The sequence below is a fragment of the Neofelis nebulosa genome, chromosome 6 (assembly GCF_028018385.1).
Source record: "Neofelis nebulosa isolate mNeoNeb1 chromosome 6, mNeoNeb1.pri, whole genome shotgun sequence".
Taxonomy (NCBI): Eukaryota; Metazoa; Chordata; class Mammalia; order Carnivora; family Felidae; genus Neofelis; species Neofelis nebulosa.
This window is the reverse complement of record NC_080787.1, coordinates 105,259,940-105,279,817: the sequence shown is the minus strand read 5'-3', so window position 1 is coordinate 105,279,817 and position 19,878 is coordinate 105,259,940.

Genomic DNA, 19,878 nt, shown 5'->3' with positions numbered 1-19,878 from the left:
ATGTGCATTTCTGTAATACTATAACATGCAAATAAGCAGGACAGCTTTACAGAATTATCAAATGATATCTTGATAAAAATTAAGCATCCGACTTCGGCTCAGGTCGTGATCTCACAGTCTGTGAGTTTGAGCCCCGCGTCGGGCTCTGTGCTGACAGCTCAGAGCCTGGAGCCTGCTTTAGATTCTGTGTCTCCCTCTCTCTCTGCCCCTTCCCCCGTTCGCTCTCTGTCTCTCTCTGCCTTTCAAAAATGAATAAAATGTTAAAAAAAAAAAAAAAAAAAGAAGGAAGTCTCAATGTTCTGAACTAAGAAGCAAGGTCTTAATGTTTTAACCAGCATTCTGACAATATACACAGGCAAGCCAGCATTGTCTGAATGTTTATCACTAACTTTAAAATATAGAAATAGATTAAATGTAGACCCACAGTTGAGAGGCCATTCTTCCACCGTTGGCAGTGACTGGTGAGGAGGCCATTGGAAGGGCCCTTGGGAAACCTGAGGCCTACTGCAGCACTTTCCAGCGTTGTATTAATTTGAGCCCAAAACTGAACCTCCCTAAGACTCAGTTTCTATACTATTAAAGTGGTAGGACTTAAGACTGTTTCTAAGATCTCTTCCAACTCTGACATTCTAGTTAGAGGATGCCCTAGGCATCTGATGTACATTCATGTGTCATATTTTTAGTTATTTAAAATAACTAAGCTTCATGAAGAGTGTCTTTTCTGTCATATTCCATCAGAGGGTTCCTCATCTTCAAACTGAAGGACAGGGTAAAGGATTCCGATGTTATTTTAAATAAAATGCCTAAACGAAAAAGACCCTCGTGAATTCATTAGTCATTATTATTTGAGGGCTATTTTACAGCAAACTTCTAAAAATGCATAATATGTTTAACTTCAATATTTTCGTATAGGGGGAACTTCGTTAACCGTTTAATTGCCTGATAAGCCTTTAAAGTGTAATATGTTTTGCTTTCAAACAGAAACATCATTCATTTACATTTGGTGGATGGGGCGCCAGGGAGGCTCAGTGGGTTAAGCGTCTAGCTCCTGATTTCAGCTCAGGTCATGATCTCAGGGCTCATGGGGTCAAGTGCCTCATGGGCTCTAAGATGACAGCACGGAGCTCGCTTGGGATTCTCCCTCTCCTTCTCTCTTTCTGCTCTTCCCCCACTTGTGCGCTCTCTCAAAATAAATAAACAAACTTTAAAATAAATAAATAAATAAATAAACAAACAAACAAAGGAATGAATTTGGTGGAGATGATGTGAGAATGTGTGCATGTTTGGCTGTATTCAAGAGGTAGAGGTGAACTACCAAGTTTATTATGACAAAGGCACAGGGTCTCTAAGTCCTCTGAGACCTTAATTTAAAAAAGAAACTCTTATCTCCTATTCTTATGAGTGAGTAGCTTATCACCATGGTATTTTTCAAATGACTTTTCCTTTCGCGTATAAAAATACATGACTATAGACCAGTGGTCCTCACACCAGGCTGAGTTTTTTCATCCAGTGGACGTTTGGCAACATCTGGAAACATTTTTGGTTGTCACAAACTTGGGGGTGGGGGTAGGGTGGGAGAAGGGCTACTGGCATCTAGTGGAGTAGAGGTCAAGGATGCTGCTGAATATCCAACAACGCAAAGGGCAGCTCCCTACAACTAAGAGAAACCCTACCACAAATGGAGGACAACTCCCCCCCACGACAAAGAATCCCACCCCAAATGCCAATAACTCCAAGACTGAGAAAACGTGCTGTAAACTCCAAGTGCAAGTTGAAATTCACTTCGGCATCAGGTCTATGAGAAAGTTAAAGGGTACTTTTCTCTACTTCCCCACCTTACAAATCATGAATTTAAGGCTTTTATTCAAGTAGTATAATTTCTTTTTATTTTTCTGTTGTCTCCCACAGTCGTGAATATATAAGGAATTGAAAATCTTTAAAGTGCCAACTTTGGAAACTATTTCTGTTCTTTGCAAATACAGTAAATTTCACTACAGGGTCTGTTTAGTGCCTTGTTTTTTCAGAAAAGCTTAAGTTTTTTATATTACAGCCAAATAATGTCTTTCCATGCTTTTGAAAATTTAGTTGAGGAAGCCAATGCAATCTTTTGATTCTTGGGTTGTTTTTCAATGTGTGAAAGTTGAAGTTACCAAGACTTCAAAAAAGATAAATTGGGTAGGGATTGGGGGAGACTTTGGTGCCGACATTTAAAATGTGTTGTCTATGCTTATATTTATTTGCGGGTTTGTCCAGCATAATTTCTTCTTTTTTTTTTCTTAAATTGAACAAGCCATTGTTACCAATTTTTTATTAACATTTCCATTTTCTGAGGTAATCCCAAATCAACGTCTAGGTAAACCATAATGGAGGCCTGTTGGTGGTTCTTTTATTATTCTCGAAGGATTGCAGCGCCACCTACAGGAGTCCTTCTGCATACTACTAGCCCTCCTAGCAAGCATTCCTATGCCTGCCTATAGCACAAAGGAGAAATGAACAAGTCTAGAATGCAAAATACAGCAAGGAAACAAACAAAAATCCAACGGAAATACTTACATTGTATCATATGTCTTTCAGGTATGAACTTTACTGAACTCTTTGAAAACAACTAATTTCTTGATTTTTCAACTCCCTAGGGAAATACTACTTTCAAAAATCTGGATTCTTTTAGCAAATAACTGCATCTTTAAAATAAGAAAACCATGCATTTTAAAAAATGTGTTGAGAAGAAATGAGAGGCAAATGTTTAATGATACTGAATTTTGAAAAATCAATACAAAATTATATAGCTGATCTGGAATTTAAAAAAATAAAATAAATGCATAAACTAATGTAAAAATAAAAAAAAATAAATTGGAACGTATTTTTTGTTTTCCTTTTCCCATTCTCTTCAAAACATGGGTTTATTCAGTTGAAGACCTAGTTTCTATTTTTGGCAAAAGCCAGAGTTTTCTAGGTTTAGAACTCACACCATCTATTTTTGATAATGACAACAGACATCAAGTTCATATCCTTGTTCCTTGTGTTCTTCTTCCTCATGCATGTGAACTTTACTAATGGAAAACTGTTATGCAGACACATTATAAAACAGTATCTGTGAGAACCTTTGAGAGTCAAGGACGGATTGAGACCATGTCAGTAAACATCTAGTTGTTGAGTAAGGAAGAAGTTGGCATTCAAAAAGTTACCACTTCCCTCCTGTGGAAACAAGTTTAACTCCTGAAGGTCCAGTATTTACACTAGCCAGAGGGGGGAACTTCCGGTAATTACATCATTAAAATCTGTCTGCCTACTCTGCATGTGCCATGCAATCATACGCTTTGATGAAGTGGAGGGGGAAATTACCATAAATCTTGTTCACTACTAGAATGTTCATTGGTTCCTTTCGGTAATTTTATGTGGTGTGGATGAAAACCAGACTTTGTTCCAATCAAAGAAGGAAAAGTAGAAGGAGCAGAAGATATTTTTAGGGTGAAGACTAGCCAAGTAAATTAAATCAGACCATTAAGCTTAATGGGGTTTGAGAGAACAAGGGCAATTATTAGTTCAAAAAAATGACCTTCAATCCAACTTCAAGGAAATGTGTAATAGAATTCCCTCAGTCAGTCATTCAGTGAATCTCTCTTTAAGTGTGTATGTGTGTGTGTGTGTGTGTGTGTGTTTCTCTCTTGCTCCCTGCTCTCCCTATGTCCCAAATATAACCACAGAGACACAGGGATGGGGTAGCAGGAATCAGTAACCAACTAACCTGACCATGCGATATAGTTATATAGCTTAAATCTATGTTCCCAATAATATTAATTTCCTTTGATAGAATTAAAATAGCTCATCAAAAGTTAGCCATCCGGAACCTTCTAAGAATCCAGGTAGAACAATTCTTTTTTTTTTTTAATTTTTTTTTACGTTTATTCACTTTTTGATAGAGAGAGACAGAGCATGAGTGGGGGAGGGGCAGAGATAGAGGGAGACACAGAATCCGAAACAGGTCCCAGGCTCCGAGCTGTCAGCACAGAACCCAACGCGGAGCTGGAACTCACGGACCCTGAGATCATGACCTGCGCTGAAGGCGGACGCTTAACCGACTGAGCCACCCAGGCACCCCCGGGGAAGAATAATTCTTATAAAACTTGGCCCTGAGGGAATTTATGGCTATTTATAGCCTGAAAATGGCACACTGGCTATAAAAGAATAAAAGCTGTTGGAGGTAATATCAGGAAAATAGTGGAAGGAATCAAATGTTTTTTATGGGATATCAGTTTTAAATGTGGTGGGAGAAACCTTGTTCTTTCTCTGTTCTATTATGCTGAAATAAGGTGTGAAAGGCAGATTAGTTGCCTGGTGTAGGGAATTTTAAATTGCCCTCAGAGTAGTAGGTTGTAAGCAGAAGTATGGCCTCCTCTTTGTGAGTTTGAGATCTATTTACATGCACCTTTTGGGGTGTTATTTTTATGTAGATAAGTCTTACTCAAATATAGTGAACAATAATACCGAACCTTTGAATGAAACCACGTCTTTATTATGCAAAATGGCTTTGGTAACCTTAATATCTAGTTTATTTTATGGTGAATTATGACTTACAATACAGATTTAATATAGCATACTTATGCCCTTGCTATATAATTTTATAACATACAAACAGAAATTTCTTTCTCTACACTTTAGATCAATTTCAGAACGAAAACCATGTACCTAATACATATTAAATGAGAGAATGGAACATTAATTTCTTTAAATTTTATTTCAAATAGTATAAATCTATAAATATTTTTATATGATCTTGGTAACTCCTTATAAATAAATGAATAGTGCAAAAGATTCTGTGATTTGGAAAAGCAAAGTCTCTTTTAAAAAAGAAATATAAATCAAGAAGAAAATTAACACAAAAGAATTCAGTCTGCTTAGGATCAAATTGCATTTTGCACATAATTTAAACAAAATTCACAAAGGCTAAGATGCCAAGTTGATACATGACTTGGAATATATTGGCAGTTATAACATAAATTCTGGAACACTGTTGAAGGGAAAAAGAAAATGCTGTTAAATATTTGATGCTACAAATGGGAATGCTTTACCATCATTTAACATCTTAACCTAAAAAGTACATTTTAATAAGTATGTTTCAATCATATTTCTGGATCTCTTCTTTGAAGCTAGCTTTTAAAAATCCACAGTCAGGCGTTATTTTACTAAACCATATTTTCTTTCATTTCTCTAAAAATGAATTTTCACATATCTTTTCTGGTAACATGCTGAGAACTGTAAGTTGCTTTAAATGAAACAAGAACAGGGGGAGCTCATATTTACTGAGTAACAAAATCACTTTCTATTGGACGATTTCGTTTGTATCAATCTAAATGAGAACTAATACAGAGACTAAAGGCAGCATGGGCTAGGGACTGAGCTTGAGTCTTGGCTATGCTGTCTATAAACGGGTGACTTTGGAGAATTATTTATCTTCTTTGAGTCTCAGTTTCTCTATCTGAAAAATAGTAATAATGATAATGATAATAATAATAACAACAGCCGCAGTAGCAGTATCTATCTGATGGGTAGTTTTGTGTATCAATGACAAACATGTGAAGATCCACTATACTGTCTAACAGGATAGGTACATAATAGAAATGGTCCCTCAAGTCTCTGGGTGATACATTTGAATTCCAGTTCCTCTCTACAAATGATGTATTCTTGGATGCATCTTTGTAAAGACTTTCTCTCTATAAAATAGACAGCGATATGAAAAGGTACATGTGAAAGCCCTCATGCGTTAACAAAGCAATGCTTCTTTGTTTAACCAGTGGGTTGGTTAGAACAGGCTACATAATGCTGTGATGGCAAACTATAAAATCATAACGTATTTGTCATTAAATTCATCATGGGCCTGGTGACTCTTCAGGGCAGCTCTCTTCCAAGGGCTGATACAAGGAACAGCTTCCATCGTCTACACTCTGAAGTACTTGACCTTTATAATCAAGGGAGAGGAATAGGGTGGGGAGAGCTTACACATCCCTTAAGTACTGCAGACTGAAAGTATCACTCTGTTCCTAAAACTGGTGGCATGGCCCCAGCCAACTTCCCAAGGGAAGTTGGGAACTGGAGGGCAGCATAAGGAATATTACATGAACTCTATTGTCTGCCATGTTGAATGTACAAAATAAACTACTAGCAAAGCTATTTAATGTGTCTTCCACGGTTTAACAGTTATGATCTGTTTTAAAAAATGTACTTGATGCTTGGTTTTAAACCTATATTAAAACTATGAAGACTGAAAAATCTTTTTCATTATATTTTCTACTTGTTTAGAATATTTTACTGTTCATAACATTATTACGTATTCCAGTTTTAAAATAGGGATATAAATTAAAATATGTTCTGTGTCACTATCAGATTTTGGCCTGTTGTCCCGTTTTGAAACCAGCTTTTATCTTTTATAGTAGATAGACTCAGCAGGATTACTGGTAATATTTGGACTAAAACCTTTCATAAGCATATTAAAAGAATCCAATGACCATGGTAAAGCTGCAGCTTATCAGAGAATGATCGCGATGCACCGTTACACAAATCTAAGGAATAGTATTTTTCCTGAAACAGAGATAAAGCTATTTTGCAAATTAGAAATTTTTTTGCAAAAAAAAAAGTCAAGATAGATAACTGAGGCTTACATTGTCCCCAATGATTCCTTGGTGATGGAGAAAATAGACTAAATCTGCATTATTACCAAAAACAAAAATTTCAGAAAAGCATGCATACAGTGCCCTAATACATACATTGGAGGTATGATGACACATTCTTTTCATGAAGAAATAATATAACTGCAGGCAAATGATTATCCCTTGTGGTTTAGCTACTAGGCAGAATTTGAGAACATGGGCTGTTTCCATCGAAAGCACATGTGAAAAGTCTGGCACAGCTTGACCAAAACCATTGTGTGAGTTCTTTGAACTGTCTGCCATCATGCCAGTGTTACATCCTTAACTGAGAAGACACTTCTCATGGCAAAAGCTTGAAACTACTCCTTCCCACGTGTTATTTATTCACGCACTGGAGACTCTGCCTCTCGTTTGTCAGAGGAACACTTCAAAATGGAAAAACTATGATCAATCAACATTATTTATTTTCATTGAGAAATGTCCAGCTTAGCTTAACTTTTTAATCGACGGGTGTTGGAAACTCCATTTGTCACTATCAGGTGTGTTATAAGCTTCTCAAGCCAAACATACTGATGCTCCCGTCTCCAAGTTCAGGCTTACCCCCTAAGGAAGTAAGACATGTACTAAATATAATTTCTACTTTAATGTCTATACGGGTGATTAAGGCACACAAGCTTAGTCTTTTATGAGAAAGGACCCCATCTTACTAAAGACGGTATTAGGAAACTGTGGGAACATAGTGTGTGGTACAAATAGTTGTTATTTTCACTTGCCTGCTCTTTGGTTATACCAAGATCCCTGCTCGTGAGGTTCCAGAATGCTGTCTCCTTCCCATCTCCTTCTCCTGCTTTTATAACTCTTCTTCCCTCTACCGCTCTAGTTCACCAACAAGCACACCCCTACCTGGATCCTTGGCTTCCCCTAGGCATCATTGTGATCACCTTGCTAGTAACTGCATTAGCAAGGGCAAGTCCTCTTTTGCTGTGGTGGACCTTTTGCTTTCGAGTGGAGTATGTGTGAAATGGGCCTTGGGTTTCACTGATATGCGTTAATTCTCCATCAGTACCCTAATGTATTATAATGTACAACAAAAGCGATTCTTGTTTTGCAAGGGACCCAACAGATCACTTGAATGCATCCAGGTCCTTTAAACACAATGATCAAGAGAAACAGGGTGAAGGAGAAAAGAAACTCTCTCACGACCATACCCCTCCCACTAATTGCCAATAACTAGGCTTGGAATCGAGTCCTTTTTCAAGATCCAAAAGCTATTGGCCCAAATATCTGGCAGTTAATGCTAACACTGTTTGTTGTGTCATCAGTTTTAAAGTTCAGTCTTCCTAAGATGCCGAAATGACTAGTGATGAATCAGTGAAAATGTGTTTATATCACCCAAAATTCGAATTTTACACATTTTTTTATTAATGGAGTAGTTGAGACTGAGCAATATTTCTTGTACTGACACTAAAATCTGGCTGTTTAGAAGTATTCATTTAAAGAAAGAAATGATTTTTTAAAAGAATTGTATACCAAATCCAAAATCATCGATCTGCTCATTTTCTCCCTTCTTCCCCGTTCTCAATTTGAATTACTCTTATTTAGGAGTCTGAGTTTCCTCCTAACTCTTAGCTATCCAGCAGATAAAAGAAACGGAAAAGCAAGGCTGGCATTTTGTGCTTCAGTGTTAGAAATAGCATGCTAAGTGTACTTTCCAGGTCCTCCCAAAGGATTCAGTAAATCATTCTGTAAATTATTCCAGGGTTATTGACAGAGTATGGCTTTAATTTTCTGCTCTTAGCCATAGCATAGAGGAACTTATTGGTATGCGGCTAACTCTTCAAAAGCTCTAACTGGAGGGGGATGGGTAGAAACACAATTTGAATAAAGAGTATCTCCTAGAGCATTCCTCTACTGGTTTTCCATTCAGAAGTTAACAATGGACAATACACAGAATAAATTTCTCTGTTGGGAGTTTTAATCAGTTGAACAAAAACAGTCTCCAGAGACTTTCTAGTGTTGGAAACTTAGTATCATGGCAAGTCCATAATTGACTTACCAACTTCTTCACATTTCACATTACTTTGATTCCGTTTCTTCACACACGCAGAACCTGTTAGTTTTAAATGTTTATTTTTACTTATTTTTTGAGAGACAGAGAGAAGAGGAGGAGGGGAAGAGCAGAGGAGGAGCAGAGAGGCAGGGAAGGGGCAGAGAAAGAGGAGACAGAGGATCCAAAGCAGCTCCCCACTGACAGCAGAGAGCCTAAGGCAGGGCTCAGACACCGGGCTGGAGCCCACGAACCTTGAGATCATGACCTGAGCCAAAGTCGGATACTTAACAGACTGAACCACCCAGGCGCCCCACAACCCTTTAGTTTTAACATTCTCTGTGATGCCTGAGTAACTCAGTCGGTTGAGCATCTGACTTCAGCCCAGGTCATGATCTCACAGCTCATGAGTTTGAGCCCCGCATCAGGCTCTGTGCCGAGAGCTTACAGCCTGGAGCCTTCTTTGGATTCTGTGTCTCCCTCTCTCTCTGCCCCTCCCCCCGGCTCAAACTCTGTCTCTCTCAAAAATAAATAAACATAAAAAAAACTAATTTTTCTGTATTCCCAAAAGTCAATGACAAAGGTGTTTCAAATTTTATAAAGCTATAATTTTTTGAGACTGATAACAGTAAAAAAAAAAATGAACAAAGGAGCAGAATAAACAGCATTTACAGAAAACACATATATTATTAAGGACTTAACAAATGTGGAAGGACAGGATTATTAAATAAACGAAGCTGAAAAAACTGCTTAGCTTGTTAAGAACTTCACCTCAGTTGTGGCAGATAAATATAAATTGATGAAAGAGAAAATTAGAAAAAAATACAGAGGTAATAGAAGAAAATGGAAATTAAAAATATCAAATGTCAAGAATGTCATGACATGTAAATATATAAACACTGTATATACATTAGATAAATAGATCATATGCATACATAAATAATAAAAGAAGTGGGATATTGTTGTTATTTGTTTTTAAAATGTTAATGAATTACAGAGTTTACAAATAAAAGAATCTAATGCTGATGGACATGGATTTTTTTCAAACACTGTTGAAGACACTGAAAATATCCATTTTGAAAAGAATGTGGCAACGATTATATAACAACATATAAGAATGGGGCCCTTTTGGCTAGTATCCAAAATCTATAAAGAGCTCACCAAACTCCACACCCAAAAAACACTTCTTGCCAGTGAAGAAATGGGCAGAAAACATGAACAGACACTTCTCTGAAGAAGACATCCAGATGGCCAACAGGCACAAGAAAAGATGCTCAACATCGCTCCTCATCAGGGAAATACAAATCAAAACCACACTCAGATATCACCTCACGCCAGTCAGAGTGGCCAAAATGAACAAATCAGGAGACTATAGATGCTGGAGAGGATGTGGAGAAACGGGAACCCTCTTGCACTGTTGGTGGGAATGCAAACTGGTGCAGCTGCTCTGGAAAACAGTGTGGAGGTTCCTCAAAAAATTAAAAATAGATCTACCCTATGACCCAGCAGTAGCACTGCTAGGAATTTACCCAAGGGATACAGGAAGGCTGATGCATAGGGGCACTTATACCCCAATGTTTATAGCAGCACTCTCAACAATAGCCAAATTGTGGAAAAAGCCTAAATGTCCACCAACTGATGAATGGATAAAGAAATTGTGGTTTATATACACAATGGAGTACTACAGGGCAATGAGAAAGAATGAAATCTGGCCCTTTGTAGCAACGTGGACGGAACTGGAGAGTGTGATGCTAAGTGAAATAAGCCATACAGAGAAAGACAGATGCCATATGTTTTCGCTCTTATGTGGATCCTGAGAAACTTAACAGAAACCCATGGGGGAGGGGAAGGAAAAAAAAAAAAAAGAGGTTAGAGTGGGAGAGAGCCAAAGCATAAGAGACTCTTAAAAACTGAGAACAAACTGAGGGTTGATGGGGGGGGTGGGAGGGAGGGGAGGGTGGGTGATGGGCATTGAAGAGGGCATCTTTTGGGATGAGCACTGGGTGTTGTATGGAAACTAATTTGACAATAAATTTCATATAATAAAATAAATAAATAAATAAATAAATAAATAAATAAATAGGAAAAAAAATGGGGCCCTTTTTAAATCAGTTTCAGTTGAGCCCTAAGACAATAGGTGATAACTGACCCCTTATTCTGTAGTAAAATGCTAGGCCATCTATAAGACCTGCAAAGAAAATATCCAAGTGTATAGGAACTCAATACAACATCTACTTCCTGGTGATATAAACAAACAGCCAATAATTTAATTGGGGGAGTTGACGGCTTAAGAGAGGATTTATTTGGAGAAACATGACAGTACTGTGGTAACCATGGTATGTGCGTGTGTATGTATTTTATTGGCCTCCAACATCGTGAGAAATGATTTAGACAGACAACGCAAGACTTCGGTGTGATTTCTCTGGAAGTTGAAGGGGGGGGCCTTGCAGAGGAGCATCTGATAAACGTGTGGTATCTAAACGAAAGAGCCTGGCTGAAGGGGTGTATGGCAGTGTGGTGGGGACTCTCACTGACAGAGTCTGCCCTGTGCCCGTAAGGACTGTGATGGCGGATCTTTGGAGGACAGGAGCAGGGAGGGAAGGGATACAATCTGATTGACATTTTTAAAAGCTGACTCAGGCTGAGGAGTGGGTTAGTAACAATACAAATTTTGACGGATAATTTTATGTGTCAGTCTGACTATGCCATCATTTGTCCAGACATTTGGTCAAACATTGTTCTGGGGGTGTCTGTGGTGCTGTGTTGGGATGAGATTAACATTTGAAGTGGTAGACTGAGTGAAGCACCTTGCCTTCTCTACTGTGGGTGGTTTCATACACTCCGCTGAGGGCCTTAATAGAATAGAAAGGCTTAGATAAGCGCTCTCCTGCCTTACAGTGCCAGCTAGGACACTGGTCTTTTCCTGCCTTAAGGACCCGAACTGAAAAATCAACTCCTTCTGGGTCTCAGCTTTCAGACTAAAACTACACCATTGGCTTTCCTAGTTCTCAGGCCTTTGAACATGAACTCGAACTAGATCATTGCCGCACCCCCTCCCCTTCCCCGGGGCTCCAGTTTGCTGACTGAAGATCTTAGGGCTTTTCGGACTTCATAATCATGTGAGCCAGTCCCTTGTAACAGATTTCTTTCCATATATATGTACAGTCTATTGGTTCTCTTTTTCTGGAGAACGTTAATAGCAATAAGAATAATTACTAATATTGTTTCTTGTACTAGGTGATATCCGAATGCTTTATGTTTCCATATGTCAATCTACACAATCCTCACAATGACTCTGTAATGGATATTATTATGGTTATCATTTAAAGATTAGAAAACTGACAAAATTAGTTAAATGGCAAGTCTAAGATTCTCACTCATACAGTCTATTTCCAGCACTCACTCCCTTCCATCCTGCTCCATACGCCATAATAACAAAACATAACTGTGGGTAGGAACCATAACGGAAGCAAAGATTACAAGGCTCTCGGCAGTCGGGCAAGAGAAGATGGTGGCTGAAACTAGGCTTAGAGCAGATTTTAATCATGTATTTATTGAAGGTACGGTGTGAGATACAAGTGCCAAACACAGCAATGAACATGTATCATATGAAAGAAACCGAGATTTTTGGCGTTGACTTCTTACTCTAGCATACCTAAACTATCCTCGCTTGTACAGAAAACTTGTTTATAATTCACCCATTATGATTTTGATTTTTCCACATCTTGTTTTAATGCAATTGAAATTTTATGTATAGATACATATATATGTGTGTGTGTGTCTGTGTGTGTGTATATTTTATATAGTTTGTATAGACATGTGCTCATATTTGTGTGTGTGTATATATATATATATGTATACAATTTGAAGTTATTTCTATACTGCTTTGTTTAAGTGATTATGTGTATTTTATTGAGGGATCTATCATTACCAAATTCTCGAAGAGGCTTGTGTCCTTACAAAAGTTTAAGAATGCAGGTTTAAAGAGTCCTCTATCAGGAGTTACTAGGGTACGATATAGACATGTGACCCCCACTAGAGCCATTAAACTCGTTGGTAATGTTCTTAAGTGGAACCTTGATTTCTGGGAGTAAAATTTGTTGGTAGCTTCTGAGTTAGAGCAGATATTGAATGGGATTGATAAACAGCAATTATAAAGACAAGAGGACAGGGAGAGGAGAAGGTTTGGACAAAGATAAGAGTATTGAGACAAAGAATCAGGAGTTCGGCTTTGAACATTCTAAATTTGAAAAGCCTTTATGCTTCTAAGCAAAGAGTCGAAGTGGTTGCCTGGCACTCAAGGGAGAGTTCAGTGTGGAGCCATAAATCTTAGACTTTTCAGCTTATGGGTGATATTTAAAGCCACGAGACTAGAAACCACGTGACTAGGGAGCGTGTTTAAATAAGGAACAGAACGCAGCTCAGCACCAAGTCATTCCAACATTTGAAGCTTTGAAACGGGATGCAAAATTAGCAAAGGAAACTGGAAAGGAATGGATAGAGGGGTCAGAGGGAAATCGAGAAACAGCAGTATTGCGAAAGCCGAGAGAAGAAAGGATTTCAAGGCAAGAGCTCAGCTGTGGGAAAAGGTGCTGCTGAAGAAGTAAAATGAAGGACAAGAAGTGACAGAGGGTAGGACGGAGGCTCAAAGCGAGCTGGATCAGGGCTGGGGAGGGAGCAGGGATGATGTTGCACTGAAGCAGGTTGGGGAGTGATTTGATTTGAGGATAGGAAAGCAGACAAAAAAGTGGAGACGGTTAAGCAAGCATATGAAGGATTAACACATGCATATTACTGGCATTATCTAATAAAACTCCAAATTCTCTTTCATTACGGATCTTAAAATTTTCTCGTATAACAGTCTCAATTGGAACATTGGGATGTGTGTGTGTGTGTGTGTGTGTGTGTGTGTGTGTGCGTGTGTCTAATTCTCCTTTGCTTCTGTTCTTGCCATCTGTGTTTGATGTCCCCAGGACCACCACAGGTCTGGTAATTTACCAGGAGGACTCACAGGGCTCAGTATACAGTCACAGTCAGGTTGATGATTTATTACAGAGAAAGGATGCAAAGCAATATCACCAACGGGAAAAGGCACAAGGAGAGAAGTCGGGAGGAAATTAGACACACATTTCCAATAGTCCTCTTCCAATGGAGTCACACAAGACATGCTTAATGCTTCCGGCATTGAATTATGACAACACATGTGAAATATCGTCTACCAGGGAAGCTTAGTAAAGACTCATTACCCAAGGGTTTTGGTTTTTTTTTTTTTGTTTTTTTTTTTTGGAGTTGGTCACATAGGCACATACCGCTGAGCACATACCAAAATTCCAGACTTCCAGAAGGAAAGCAGGTGTTCAGCATAAACCACATTGTTTATACAAACAGTCCAGGCACAGTGAACGTCTCTCATCAGTTAGAGATTGGTAGCAACCTTCCCAAGATATGAGTTCTCAGACATCAGCCAAGGGCCAACCTTGCAAGCAGGACTTTGTAAGGATAGCAGTCTCAGGACTGCTACGCTATTTTCTATATACCTTTGTTATGGACTATATCCTCCCTTCAGTAACATTCATATATTAAAGCCTTAACCTCCAATGTGACGCTATTTGGTGGCGGTGGCCTTTGGCAGGAAATCTCATTTAGATTAGGTCGTGAGGGTATGAACCTTACGATGAGATTAATACCCTTAAAAGCAGAAGAGGAAGAGGGCACCTGGGTGGCTCAATTGGTTGAGTGTCCAAATTCAGCTCAGGCCATGATCTCAGGGGGTTCGAGCCCCACATCGGGCTCACCGTTGCCTGCATGGATCTCACTTCAGATCCTCTGTCCCCATCTCTCTCTGTCCCTCCCCTGCTCGCATTCTCTCTCAAAAATAAACAAATGTTTAAAAAGAGAGGGGAAGAGGGAGAAATCTTTCTGCACACGCATGCAGGAAAGGCCATGTGAGCACGCGATGACAAGGAGGCTGTCTGCCAGCCAGGAGGAAGGTTCTCAACAGAACCCAAATCCGCTGCCACACTGATGTCAGACTTCCAGACCCCAGAAATGCACGAAATAAATGTCTATTTTTTAAGCTACCCAGTCTATTGTGTTTTGTCACAGCAGCTCCAGCAAACTAAGACAGCATCTAAAGTTGATTCACTGCCCCTCTGTCTTAATACTTTTTAGTGGTATTCTGGCTTCAGTGAATAACCATCAAAGAGGCTGAGCAAGGTAAAAGGTAATTAGCCAGATTATCGGTGTGTCTGGCGACAGCTAACCAGACCCAGACACTGTTCTGAGGGCCAGGGGCACAGCTGTAGCTTAAGGAAAACTGGTAAGGGCATGAGAGGGCCAGAACTTAAAGCAAAAAGAACATCAAACAGCAACATTACTATTTTTCACGGGGGGTATTAGTTTATCCCAGCTCCCACCTTTGACCAAGACACTAGTATTTCCAACTAGTGGAAATAAGGCCAGCCACGCCCAGATGATAGGTCACAAGCGGTAGAGTTGAGGTATCATTCACAAAAACAGACTTTCCCTGCTTTAGAACCAACTTGGGTTGCCAGCAGAGAAGTCTGTCCCAGTTATCTCTTGCTACGTAACAAGAGACCCCACAACTTAGTGGCTTAAGGCCACAAGTATATTACTATATCTTAGGATTTTTTGAGTCAGACATTGGGGCAGGGCTGAGTGATTCTTCTATTCCATGTTGTATTTATAAGCCTCACTTGGTGCTATTCAGCGGATAGGACCATTCTGGAGGCTCCAAGATGGCTTTACTCACATGTCAGGCATCTTGGCAGAGGCTCAACCAAGACTATTAACTGGAGAACCTGCACATGACGTCTTCAGGATGGTGGTCTCACGGTACCTGAACTTCTTATAGACAGACCCAGATGCCCGGAGAAAACACTGTAATGCCAAAGAGGATTGAAGCCTTCTTACATAGCTACAAAAACCCCAGAACATTATTTCTACTACATTCTATTGGTCAAAGAAATCACGAGAGCCAGCTCAGTTTCAAGGGGAGGTCAGTTCGATTTTCCTTCTGGATGGGAAGTGCAGCAAAGAATGTGTAGCTATTTTTAAGCTACCGCATTCACTATTTCCAAATGTATTCTCAATTGTGGTAACGCATGGCTCCCTCTTGCCATGTTTTCTTTCCCATTTCATTTATAAAGGGGAGGCACTGATTTTCAAAAGAAGGAAATATTCTAGCTGTCTAAGAAGCTAGTAAGAAGTTGCCTAACGGCTTTAGTTTTTACTTTACACCAAGGAAACATTGATACTTATTTTGAAAACCAAAGAATTTCCAAGAACTGCTCTCAAATCCATATACGAATGATAAATTTGTCTCACATATAAACACACTAAGGTATGATAGAACTGGGTCTGTTCTCTCAATAGAATAGGGAATTATTTTTTTTACCACTGGACTCTAAAACCTAGGGTTTAATTTATTGTAGGGTTATATGGCAAGAGAAGACAAAACATGATTCCTATTTGGGGAATAACAAATTCCTATTTGAGGAGGGTGTTTAATGTGATTCAAATTCATGCTCAGTAGTCATAATAAATGAATATGTACAAGTACATAGCCATTCGTGGTTGGTTGGATTATGTTTTAGGATTGAGACACCATACATTCACTTGTATACATTTAGTAAATATTTTTTTACATATTAAAAATCACAACTTTCAAGAAAATGAAATTTCACTAAAGTTTTAAATCTTATTAAATCATTGACAAGATGTAATGAGAACCAGTTTGCAACTAGAAACTACTTCTCTGTTTCCAAATGTCAAATCAAAATAAAGAGCATTTTCTTTCAATCTTATTTGCAAATGAGAAGTTTGTCTGCAAACAGTCTACATCGTATAAAAGGTAACATCTACAGGTAAGGCATTGAAAGGTTTTAAAAAAAATATTTATAGGCAGTAATCTCTTAGACATTGGCCCTGGCAATATATTTCTGGATCTATCTCCTCAGGCAAGGGAAACAAAACCAAAAATAAATAGTTGGGACTACATCAAACTAAAAAGGTTTGCTCAGTGAAGCAAACCATCGACATAAACAAAATGACAACCTACTGAATAGAAGGAAGTATTTGCAAATGATATATCTGTTAAAGGGTTAATATCTAAAATATATAAAGAATTCATAAAACTCAACACCAAAAACATAAAGGATCTGATTTAAAAATGAGCTAGGACCCAAATAGACGTCTCTTCAAAGAAGACATACAGATAGCCAACAAACACATGTAAGGATGCTCCACATCACTAATCATTAGGAAAATGCAAGCCCAAATCACAGTGAGATATCACCCCATACCAGTCAGAACAGCTAATGTCAAAAAGGCAAGAAATAATGGTTGTTGGTGAGGATATGGTGAAAAGGGACCACCTGTGCTCTGTTGGTGGGAATGTAAATTGGTACAGCCACTATGGAAACTAGTATAGACGTTCCCCAAAAAACTAAAAATAGAAATACCATATAACCCAGTAATTTCACTTGTGAGTATTTACCTGAACAAAACAAAACACTATTTCAAAACAAAATATATGCACCCCTATAATTCTTGCAGCATTAATTACAGCAACCAAGATATGGGAGCAACCCAAGTATCCATTGATAGATGAATGGATAAAGAAGTGGTGTATATATTCAACAGAAAATTACACATCCATAAAAAAGAATGAAATCTTGCCACTTGTGACAACAGGGAGGGACCTATAGGATATTATTTTTAGTGAAGTACATTAGACAGAAAAAGACAAATGCCATGTGATTTCACCTATATGTGGAATCTAAAAAGGCATCTGAGTTTTAAACATCACCCTAATTACTTACATAGGTTCCACTTTAATTATTACTTGTAATAATCACTGGCTCACAATACAAATATATCTCACATAGTTTTTTTGCAAGTTCATGGGAGGAAAAGTCATTTGCCCTTTTAAGAAGGATTTGTCTTTTCTCTCTTCCTTTTGGAGTAAAACTGGAAAATGGAGGAAGTGACCGCGCTCATACAGTAAAGCACCCATTTTTCAAGATGACTTTGGCTTGAGCTGGTCATTTTCTTTTTTTTTTTTAACGTTTATTTATTTTTGAGACAGAGAGACAGAGCATGAACAGGGGAGGGTCAGAGAGAGAGGGAGACACAGAATCTGAAACAGGCTCCAGGCTCTGAGTTGTCAGCACAGAGCCCGACGCGGGGCTCAAACTCAAGGATTGTGAGATCATGACCTGAGCCGCAGTTGGACACTTAACCGACTGAGCCACCCAGGCGCCCCAAGAACTGGTCATTTTCAACCCTCAGTCAACACTAGGATGGATTTTAATGTCAAGTTTTATTTCAGGAGTGTTATCCACTGTCCAGTGTGAAACACGAGTGCTATCTGTGCACTTTTTAATTTCCAAGCTTAACTCCAACAGCTGCCATAGAAAATATCCTTCTCTTAGACTCCTCCTTAATCACCAGGAAGGCAGCTTCCTGTGTTTGAATATTCATTGTAAAGCCAATAGAGACATTAATAGTAGTTGATCTGACTTTATCCTTCTGGACCCAAAAAATATTGCCAAGAAAACTTTAGTTGCACCACGTTGGTCCAGAGCTACCTCAGGCCTGCCAAAGGGCCAGAACTGCCTGGTGGCACCATTTCCAGGGCCTCGCCACATCATGGTCAAGTCTGTGCCTCTGTCCCTGATTCTGGTGCTGTGTGGTTGGCATCAGGTTGCTATGGTTACCAGAGACACCAGTCACCGTGATAAAGTGACCCCTCTCGCATCCACCTGACAACCTCCGGTCTTCAGCAAAGTCTTTATATAAAGCTGGAAACCAAGAAAAATAGAAAAGGGGAAAAAAAAAGAGAAGCCTTTCACAGGATATTTTGTTTAAATTTTTACATTTTAAAAATCACTCCTGCTCACACACCTTCTTTTTGATTGGGATTTACTGATCTAGTTAATGAAAACTCTGGTCATTTTTTTGTGAAATCAACCAGCCTTTGAGATAACTAAATGAGAAATGTGTCCTATCATGTTAGGGCAATATCTTTCCTCACTTACCTTGTTCTGCAGGTTGAAATGTTGAGTCTTCTGTCAATGATGTTAGCGATCAGGTGTAGAGGTACCATGCCAATTTAGCAAATTGAAAAAAAGGGGGGGATGCTCAATTAAACTTTCTAATAAACAATGTGAATAATTTATAGTATAAGTACATACCATGCAATACTTGGGACACATTTATACTGAAAAATTATTCATTGTTTCTCAGAAATTTAAATTCAACTGGGCATCTTTTCATTTATCCAATAAATGCACTGCATTTCCATAACAACTTAGAAATCTCACTTAATCAAATAGGAGATAAACATTCGAATGGAGGAAACGTTTAAATGAAAATGAGAGTCACTATATAATAAAAGTCCTTAAAGATACATTAAAATAGCTAAACATCATATTGATTTGATTATCCTTTTGACTCATTCAATAACTTTAAGGTTGGCTGGAATATAAAAAGCAGCTCAGCGGCCTGAGAATTTTATAACACTGTCAAGAGATGAAGCAGTAAATTAGCAAAAATTACTCTTTACAAGAAAAAGTCCCAATTTTGCTGATATCATTATTTATAATTCACAGAAGGATACATAGAAAATATGACAGGTGTTAGAGGAGCAGAAGGACCCACGGGATATGGGGTTCTTTTTTTTATACAGATCAGTGATTAGAAAAGTCAGACTGAACACTAATTTATCATTTCAGCATTCTCATATAATAGTAAAGAGACACTAATCCTAAACCACAACTCTCATATCCATGATACTTTGTATTAAAATACACTTTTTCCTTCTTATGATAAGTGGTTAACTGAACCAGTAGTAGACTACTGCATATATATTATATACATATATGTTTTGTGTGTATATGAAAGTCTGTACGTATGGATGGATGTATGGATATATATGTGTATATATGTGTAAGCATATGTATGCATAAATATATATATACATACACACACACACACATATACACACACACAAAATCACCTTACAGAAGCAAGAATGGCTGCATTTTTCATAAATTTTCAATATGGACCTACATTTTACTGTTGGTAAATACAAAAGACAAAAACGAGATAAACAATAAACTTCATTATACATGTAAAGGAACCACAATTCCACATATGTTTGCC